The sequence below is a fragment of the Zea mays genome, chromosome 8, assembly GCF_902167145.1.
Source record: "Zea mays cultivar B73 chromosome 8, Zm-B73-REFERENCE-NAM-5.0, whole genome shotgun sequence".
In the NCBI taxonomy this organism is placed as follows: domain Eukaryota; kingdom Viridiplantae; phylum Streptophyta; class Magnoliopsida; order Poales; family Poaceae; genus Zea; species Zea mays.
The window spans coordinates 145,725,874-145,735,605 of record NC_050103.1 but is presented as its reverse complement, the minus strand read 5'-3'; the positions used below and the strand labels follow the sequence as shown (position 1 = coordinate 145,735,605).

General features: G+C 49.7%; 1 pseudogene across 3 annotated transcripts; it reads right to left on the bottom strand.

Moving 5' to 3' along the window:
- Positions 1-351: 351 nt before the first annotated feature.
- LOC100272757 (uncharacterized) lies at positions 352-4,214 on the bottom strand (annotated as a pseudogene). Of its 3 annotated transcripts, NR_158586.1 has the most exons (5): positions 3,611-4,148; positions 3,430-3,525; positions 1,448-1,601; positions 1,011-1,099; positions 416-525 (listed from the first exon to the last, which is right to left on the bottom strand). The product of NR_158586.1 is annotated as an uncharacterized protein, transcript variant 2 (transcript). The 3 variants fall into 3 exon arrangements; NR_158585.1 differs by lacking the exon at positions 3,430-3,525 and adding an exon at positions 866-890 and having other exon boundaries at positions 352-678; positions 1,011-1,601; positions 3,611-4,214; NR_158587.1 differs by lacking the exon at positions 3,430-3,525 and having other exon boundaries at positions 358-890; positions 1,011-1,601; positions 3,611-4,137.
- Between the last annotated feature and the right edge of the window lie 5,518 nt (positions 4,215-9,732).

Genomic DNA, 9,732 nt, shown 5'->3' with positions numbered 1-9,732 from the left:
GAGTATACGAACATTTTAAGTCACAAGTTATTTAGTAATCTGTCTAAAATATTCTATAATAATAAACACTTGCGATATGAAAACCGTCTTATTTAGGTGACATATATTGGACATTTTGAAAGTCGTCTTATTTAGAAGACCGATATTGGACATTTTTGGAACCGTCTTAATAAGATTTAAACAAATTGACTTAAATTACTATATATTCTTCAATTTATATTCATTTTTGAGATTCCACATTATAATAATTTGAAAGAGAAATACACAGACATATATATTTAATAATGATATAATAAAAATAATATAAATGAGTACCAATCAATATTTCATACATAAGTGTACTCTTAATCCAAACCAAAACACTGAAATAATCTTGTAATTAGCCAAACAATCTTTGCAAGTGTGGAATACAATGTACACTAGATTGATTTGCATCTTGTCAAAACCAGATTGTTCAAGGGATACATCGGTTGCCGCTGCTGCACTCCTCCTGCCGATGTTCCATGACTCCATTCTTGCTGGCCTCTTTCTCCCAAGCATTTCACCAAACAGTTAAAGTGCAAATGTTAGCTGTGTGATGACTCCAACTATAGAAATCAAGCAGCGTTACTACTAAGAACGCCATTGTATCTTCTCGGAAGGTCATTGATATACCACAATAGTTGCATACACAATTCACTGTAAGTCAAAACCAGCAAACAAAAGTAATAAACATGTAAAGAAAAGGTGAAGTTGTGTGAGGGAAAGCACTTGCTTGTAACAAACTTACAATAATGGGAAAACCCTGACACCAGTCAGCATCTATATAGACTTTTGAAGCATTGATTATTAAAAAATACAAGTAGTACATTTATGTAGTACTTACATTAATGCCTTTTATCACTCTATATCTGTTTTTCCGGCAAGAAGAGGGTTTGGTAATATGAAGATGCATGGAAAAAGAAAACATCATTAAGGAAGCATATGCTAGCTATTAATTCTCCAACTTACAGAACAAGATATAAAATTACCTCACAGTATTTCCAGATTGGTTCTAGTGGCATCTATATGCTAAGTGCCAAGCTCTCATTTGAGTTACAATGATCTCAGTTTCCACAACCTGTAGATATTAAAAGACCATAAACCTGTCAGTAAAAAATTCTATGTTGAGATTAAATTTTCTTCCAAAACAAATTACGACATCAAATGTTATACACTATGTTAACAACAAAACAATTGTTCTACACTAATGAAACTCTTGATAGGCTGCCAATTATCAAAGCATTATTTCTTACACATATCGTAAGGCCAAATGATTCATCTCATTATATATAGTATTGTATATGAAATTAATCCTCCTTATAATATTATTATGTAAAGAATGTTGATTAGGTTAGTCTCAAGAATACAAATCTATACAAATATAATAATGAGAAACTAATGTAGAGGAAAAACAAATGCCAAACACCAGATCAGAGTTGAATCAATGTAATCATGTTTTTATGTAGAGATCATCAATCTTCTAGATTGGTCCGCTGACATCGCCTCTCGAAGTAGGCCATCCTTTGCACCACTTGGGGTCAACCTAGACCCTGGCCTTCGCATCTCGATCATTAGCGTACCTATATGATATGCATCATGCATATGAATGAGAACAAACATAAATAACACCAAATAGATATACTAACTGAAGAGGACAAAACACTTCAGGCAAAGCATCACTATTCCTATGAGCAAACACTAGCTAACTTTGACCCGATAACAATCACACACTTGGAGTTAATCATACTCAACTTTTATGAAACACAGGTATTTATAACCTAAACTTTATTACAAAATTACAAGGTACTTACGTAACACTTAAAACCACAAGACTACCAATCAACCAATCAAGAACTAACCAAATATAGGTATCCTTACAAAAGAAACTCCAAGTAATCATTTTAATCATTGCTGATTTTGGACAGCAGAACAGTAGCTAGTTGTTTTATTTATAACTTACACAATCTTCATCCAAAAATAGTAAACTAAGACTTTCTGGAAAGCTTATAAAGTCCTCTACAACTTTTGTATTATCATCACAGTGAGACTTGACACATAGAATGGTCAAACAATGCTAAACGTAAATTCTGTCCAGATTTGGACAGAATTCGACTACTTACTTCAAAAAATCATAACTGGAGTTTCAGACATCCAAATCAGGTGATCCTAGACTTTTTAGAAAGATAATAGAATTATCTACAATTCATTTATGAACATCCCAGGTTAATTTAATATATATCAAGGTCAGAAAACATGAGAAAGGCTCTGCTGTCCATATTGGGACAGATTCAGAGATCTTAACTCAAACAGTTGTAACTTAATTTATAGATCACCAAAAAGGGTGATCCAAAATTTGTTGGAAAGGTTAAGGAAAGTACTACAATTCTCCTATAATTACTAATGACTGATTCTCAATTTAACTTAGCCAAACAATCCAATTTTTGAAACCTGTACAGAATTTGGATAGATTCTGAAACTGGACTTAAGAAAATCATATCTTTTAAACTACTAGACCTATGGTCATGAAATTTTAGCACCAGCAAGATAAAGTAGTCATCTATAACTTTTCTATATAACACGTTTACATAAAACATGGTTTACTTCACTCAATTACCTACGTAACTAAAACGATACCTGCAGTCCAAACAACAAGTGTTAACATGTTCTTTGTATAAGTAATTTATCCATAAACAAAACTCTACCCTTCATGGTTTATTAACACAATCATATCAATGCATATGCGTTCACCAAGCATATTTCATACAACATATCATCAAACTTGCCTAGCAATTAACTAAGGAACTTGTGTAATAAACGAAAGAGTAGTCATACTCGGCTAGACTAAAATAAAGTCATAAGCAATCTAGAACTAAACCAAACATTAGAAGACAATGAGGACTAAGACGGAACTTCAGCTTCATAAAATCAATACATTTAATGTAATCAATAGTAATAGAGCTTATCGGTGAGTTGCTTAAGTCATTAAACCCAACCTACACATCACCGATAGACCACTTATAACATATAGAACCAATTTAGTCACTTTCGACCCATACTTCCCTAAAGGTTGTGGAGGATCAGTACACAGGAAACCCTTATAGATCAGGAGATTACTTCATGGCACACCAAAACTAAATTTGACTTGAGATGATGAAATCAACGACGCTGTCTGGTTTACATGTATCACCGAACACATGAGGAGCGCCACGCTAGGACTATGCTCCCCCAAGTTATTAAACACCTGGAATATCACTCCCATACTACACACATATTAAATTAGCACAAAACTACGTACAGATCTTGAAATCGTCACACAACACACTGACGCTATGAACAAGAAAACCATCGTGACTAATACATATTCAATTCACCAACAAACCAACTAACAACAAAAGTAAATCGGCTCACCATGACTAAAATTGACTGTGGATACAACGACGACAGACTACATGTTTAGGCATTTCGGCGAACACATGACACGTGAGGTATGACACCAATGGTTAGCTGCGAGAAATGATAGTAGCTTATCGATTTAGTTCCTTCAACGAATACAAAGGATGCAAGCAAGCGGGGACAGCAGGGGACTCACCGGGGTGAACAACGTCGTGACCGAGGCTGCGCAAGCGCGACGTGCTGCTCGACAACCACCAAGGTGCTGCTGCAGGGAGGGAAAGAACATTTGCCTGCACCGTGGGGAACAGATCACGAGCATCTAGGGGGAACGCCATGGGGAGGGAGCAAGGGAGCCGAGAGGGAGGAAACACCATGGGGGTTGGACGAGCTGATACGCGCAGAGGTGGAAAAAGAGGGGGCGCGAGCAGGAAGATGGGCTTGGCCACCAAGAAGGGCTGCAGGTCGTCGTGTCCATGGCTGAGGAGAGGGGCGAGATCAGCTACGGCGTGGAGAAAGGGCTAGAGCAGAGGATGGGCGAGCTCGACTGGGGCGCTCGGGGAAGCGGTGCCAAGGCCGACGCTAGGAATGGCGATGCAGCGGCGCTGGCCACCGGCGAGGACGCGGCCGGGTGGAGGTCCGAGCAGGGGACGGATGTCGTGGCAAAGCTGGAGGCGAGGGCTTGGGGATCCGAGTGGAGAGGATGGTGTGCTCTGCTGCTGGGCGGAGAGGGCGGCTGGAAGATGAGCACAGGTGAGCGGCGTCGTAGGGATAAGGAGACGGCTGGCTTGAAGATGGATACGTGAATGATTTGGCTGGGAGCAAGTACAAAGGGGATAAGGGGAAAAGAAGCTAGGGCGGCGTGAGGATAATGGAGAATTTAGAATTTTCTTCCTCCAATCTTTAACAAATAGAATACCCAAATAAATAAAAAAATCTGGGATTTGAATCCGAGCGAGATGTAAACAGACCCACCAAAACAATATAGATTTTAACATTTTTGGACTACGCTAACAATGGTAGGTATTTTCGGGATTAAACAAATTTCCATAGTTGTAGAAAATGGAACAGATTAATTACGAATACTCTGTTCGGTTATAGTTATCTCGGCCTGATTTAATTTTGCATCACTTCTATCATCGAGTTTCAATTAATTTGTTCGGGATAAAAATCGTAAGAGTGGGTTGAGCGTCCGAATTCATATTCTCTTAATCCGTAAAATTTTAAACAGACACCAGACTCGACATTCCGCGAAATAAATATGCGAGATCGATGTGGCATCGAAATTGTGATCCTTTTGGAAGCGATGTCACGCAACGTTCACGTGGGCGAGAGGCTGTGCACAGTCTAGACACCGGTTAGCACCTGCCACGCGCCACAGAGAGACGTGCAACGCAAGCGTGAAAGAATTTGAAACGAAGTTTAAGAAACCGGATTCAATTTTAAGGATTAGAGTTTGGGCAAGACGTCGATGGCTCAACCCAAACGATATTGGATTTGAGGTTCCGAAAATTACTAAAGTCTGAATTTTTGCAGAATAAATTAGGAACATTTAGACAGATGGAGACATGCACGATATCAAAATCATGATAGACGAGGATGATTAAAATTTAGTGACCTTTACATTCACAGCTATCACGTGTTAACGTCCGCACTCATGGTCGAGCAGACGATAAACACCTGGGGTGTTACAAGTATACTCACTCACATCTACGATAGTTTTTGTAGTTTAGACGACTCTAATAGTATCCTTATTTGAGATGGTTTCATACATAGAAGTGTCTAGAATACTCACTACCATCTAAGACAATTGTTAAAGTAGTGATGACTCAAATACTATCCTTATTTGAGACGGTTTACAATAAAAATATATCTTAAATCAATATAAGACATTTGTTATGACATAATTGTCTCAAAAAACTTTTCTATTTGAGACGGATTTTCAAAAAAACTGTCTTATCTTGCTCAACACCGTATGATATAAGACACTTCTATAAAATATACTTATATCCGTCTTAAATTGTGTGTCTCAAATAGCCATATATGTAGTAGTGGCCGTTGGGGCCCGACATCTTGAGCTTGAGGTAGGTGTAGTTGGGGACGGCCATGAACTTGGCGTAGCATGGCCTCCCCACCACTGCGTGGTAGGTTCCTCGGAACCCGACCACCTCGAACGTGAGGGTTTCCCTTCGGAAGTTGGAGGGAGTCCCGAAGCAGACGAGTAGATCGAGTTGTCTGAGGGGCTGGACGCGTTTCCCGGGGATGATCCCGTGGAAAGGCGCCGCGCCCGCCCGGACCGAGGACAGATCGATCCGCAGGAGCCCGAGGGTCTCAGCGTAGATGATGTTGAGGCTGCTGCCTCCGTCCATGAGGACCTTGGTGAGCCTGACGTTGCCGATGACGGGGTCGACAACGAGCGGGTATTTCCCCGGGCTCGGCACGCGGTCGGGGTGGTCGCCCTGGTTGAAGGTGATGGGCTTGTCAGACCAGTCTAGGTAGACTGGCGCCGCCACCTTTACCGAGCAGACCTCCCGACGCTCTTGCTTGCGGTGCCGAGCCGAGGCATTCGCCACTTGCCCACCGTAGATCATGAAGCAGTCATGGACCTCGGGGAACTCCCCTGCCTTGTGATCCTCCTTCTTATCGTTGTCGTGGGCCCTGCCACCTTCCGCAGGTGGCCCAGCCTTGTGAAAGTGGCGCCGAAGCATGGCGCACTCCTCAAGGGTGTGCTTGACGGGCCCCTGATGATAGGGGCACGACTCCTTGAGCATCTTGTCGAAGAGATTGGCGCCTCCGGGAGGTTTCCGAGGGTTCTTGTACTCAGCGGCGGTGACAAGGTCCGCGTCGGCGGCGTCGCGTTTTGCTTGCGACTTCTTCTTGCCCTTCTTCTTGGTGCCGCGCTGAGTGGACGCCTCGAGGACATCTTTCAGCTGGCGGCCCTGGGGCTGCTTGTCCTTCCGGAAGATGGCCTCAACCGCCTCCTGGCCAGAGGCGGACTTGGTGGCGATGTCCATCAGCTCGCTCACCCTGGTGGGGGTCTTGCGACCCAGCTTGCTCACCAGGTCGCGGCAGGTGGTGCCGGCGAGGAACGCACCGATGACATCCGAGTCGGTGACGTTGGGCAGCTCGGTGCGCTGCTTCGAGAATCGCCGGATGTAGTCCCGGAGAGACTCTCCCAGCTGCTGGTGGCAGCTTCGGAGATCCCGGGAGTTCCCAGGGCGCACGTACGTGCCCTGGAAGTTGCCGGCGAAGGCTTGGACCAGGTCGTCCCAGTTGGAGATCTGCCCCGGAGGCAAATGCTCCAGCTAGGCTCGAGCGGTGTAGGAGAGGAACAGGGGGAGGTTGCGGATGATGAGGTTGTCATCGTCCGTTCCACCCAGGTGGCAGGCCAGCCGATAGTCCGCGAGCCACAGTTCCGGCCTCGTCTCCCCCGAGTACTTTGTGATAGTAGTCGGGGTTCGGAACCGGGTCGGGAACGGCGCCCGTCGTATGGCCCGGCTGAAAGCCTGTGGACCGGGTGGTTCGGGCGAGGGACTCCGATCCTCCCCGCTGTCGTAGCGTCCCCCAAGCCTGGGGTGGTAGCCTTGGCGCACCTTCTCGTCGAGGTGGGCTCGACGGTTGCGGTGATGGTGCTCATTGCCGAGGCGACCCGGGGCCGCAGGCGCTGTGTAGCGCATGCGCCCGGTGTGGACCGAGGCTTCCCGCATGAATCGGGAAGTCGCGGTGCGAAGCTCCAAGGGGTACCCCTGCCTTCGGGAGGCAGAGCTTTCGGCCCGTCGGACCGCGGCATCCTCCAGGAGATTCTTGAGCTCTCCCTGGATACGCCGCCCCTCGGTGGTTGATGGCTCCGGCATCGCGTGGAGAAGTATTACCGCTGCAGCCAGGTTCTGGCCGACCCCACTAGAAGCCGGTGGCGGCCTTGCCCTGACGTCGTCGGCAATGCGGTGCTGGATGCCCTGGGGTAGATGACGCGCTTCTCCGGTCGGAGCTTGGCCTGCCCATTCCTGCCCGATGTCCCGGCAGAACGGCTCAAGTGTTCCTGCTCCCTCGTCGAGTCTGGCCTGCATCTCGCGGATTTGCTCGAGCTGTGTGTCCTGACCCCCCGCAGGGACTGGGACCACAGCTAGCTCCCGAAGGATGTCAACGCGAGGCGCAGGCCTAGGGGGATCACCGTTTTTCGTTATACCAAGATGGTTGCCTTCGCCGGGACCCCCTAGATCGACGTGGAAACATTCACGACTTGGGCCGCAGTCCTCGTCGCCGAAGCTGCGGCTACCATCGGAACAATCGGAAAGGCAGTAGTCGCATGCGGTCATGAAGTCCCGCATGGCACTGGGGTTACCAAGTCCGGAGAAATCCCAACAAAAGTTGGGCTCGTCATCTTCCTCGGAACCTGAGGGCTCGTAGGTCGAGACGGCTGTCAGCCGGTCCCAGGGTGACCGCACACCGTACCCCAGAGGGTTTGGACATGCCTCTATGAAGGCTTCCACCGAAGCAAAGTCGCTTGGTGGGTCGAGGCTGAATCCAAAAGGCACGAGATGGGAATCGGTCGGTACCTCTTGGTCGACGGGCGGTGACGAAGTCACGTCAGGGGCAGACTGCACCGTCGTCTCAGGTACGAGGGTGACGCCCAGCAAGTCCTTTGCGAGCGTGCTGGCGTCGTCCGTCCGCTTGGAGTTGGCGTGTTGCGGGGAAACGGCGCTCGTCTTCGTCTCAGACGCGAGGTCGATGCCCGACATGTCCCCCGTTGGGGCGCCGGCACCGTCGACTCGCTCGACAGCCAACGAGGTGCCGCCTCCTGCTTGGCCTTGGTTGCCCTGCCTCCTCCTCCGTCGGCGGGGGAGGCGACGGGACAAACCCGAATGTTGCTCTTCCGCCACATGGGGAAGACGTCGTCGATTCCACCGCCGGCGGGCGGGTTGTCGGCCGCCATTGTCGCTGTCGCGTGGCGGGGGAAGGAGTATCATGTCGTAGCCACCGTCGAGGGACATGAACTCAAGACTCCCGAAACGGAGCACCGTCCCGGGCTGGAAAGGTTGCTGGAGACTACCCATCTGGAGCTTGACGGGAAGCTGTTCGTCAACACGCAGCAGGCCCCTACCTGGCACGCCAACTGTCGGCGTTTCGACCCCGGGGGGTCCCTGGACCGACGAGTAAACTGTCGCCACGTGCCCCAGCCCAGATGGGTCGGCGCGAGACGGAGTGTGAAGGGGGGAAACCGGAGGGAGACAGGCGTAAAGGGGAAACCCGCGGCCTTCGTATTGTCCCGCGCCCAGGTCGGGTGCGCTTGCAGTAGGGGGTTACAAGCGTCCGCGTGGGAGGGAGCGAGAGGCCTGCACGCGCCGTCCCGTCCTCCCCCGCGCGGCCAACCTCCTCGTAAGGGAGCCCTGGACCTTCCTTTTATAGGCGTAAGGAGAGGGTCCAGGTGTACAATGGGGAGTGTAGCAATGTGCTAACATGTCTAGCAGAGAGGAGCTAGCGCCCTAAGTACATGCCGTCGTGGCAGCCGGAGAGGTTTTGGCACCCTGTTCATGAGATGTTGTGGCCGTCGGAGGAGCGCTAGAGCCTTGCGGAAGGACAGCTGTCGGGGTTGTCGAGTCCTTGCTGACGTCTCCTTGCTTCCGTAAGGGGCTGAGAGCCGCCTTCGTCATGGAGCACGCGGGGCGCCATCATTACTTGTTTACCGGGGCGAGCCAGATGGGACGCCGGTCTTGTTCCCCGTAGCCTGAGCTAGCTAGGGGTAGGGTAATGATGGCCCCCCCTGTGACGTGGTCGGTCCGAGCCCTGGGTCGGGCGAGGCGGAGGCTCCTCCGAGGTCGAGGTCGAGTCTGTCTTCCTAAGGTCGAGGTCGAGTCCGAGCCCCGGGTCGGGCGAGGCGGAGACCGTCGGCTGAGGCTAGGGCTGAGTCCGAGCCCTGGGGTCGGGCGAGGCGGAGTTCGTCGTCTTCCGGAGCCGAGGCCGAGTCCGAGCCCTGGGGTCGGGTGAGGCGGAGTTCGTTGTCTTCCGGAGCCGAGGCCGAGTCCGAGCCCTGGGGTCGGGCGAGGCGGAGTTCGTCGTCTTCTGGGGTCGAGGCCGAGTCCGAGCCCTGGGGTCAGGCGAGGCGGAGTTCGTCGTCTTCCGGGGCCGAGGCTGAGTCCGAGCCCTGGGTCGGGCGAGGCGGAGTTCGTCGTCCGAGGCCGAGACGGGGGCCGAGCCCTGGGGTCGGGCGAGGCGGAGCTTCCTATGGCGCCCGAAGCCGGACTTGGCTGCTGTCAGCCTCACTCTGTCGAGTGGCACAGCAGTCGGAGCGGCGCAGGCGGCGCTGTCCTCTCGTCAGGCCGG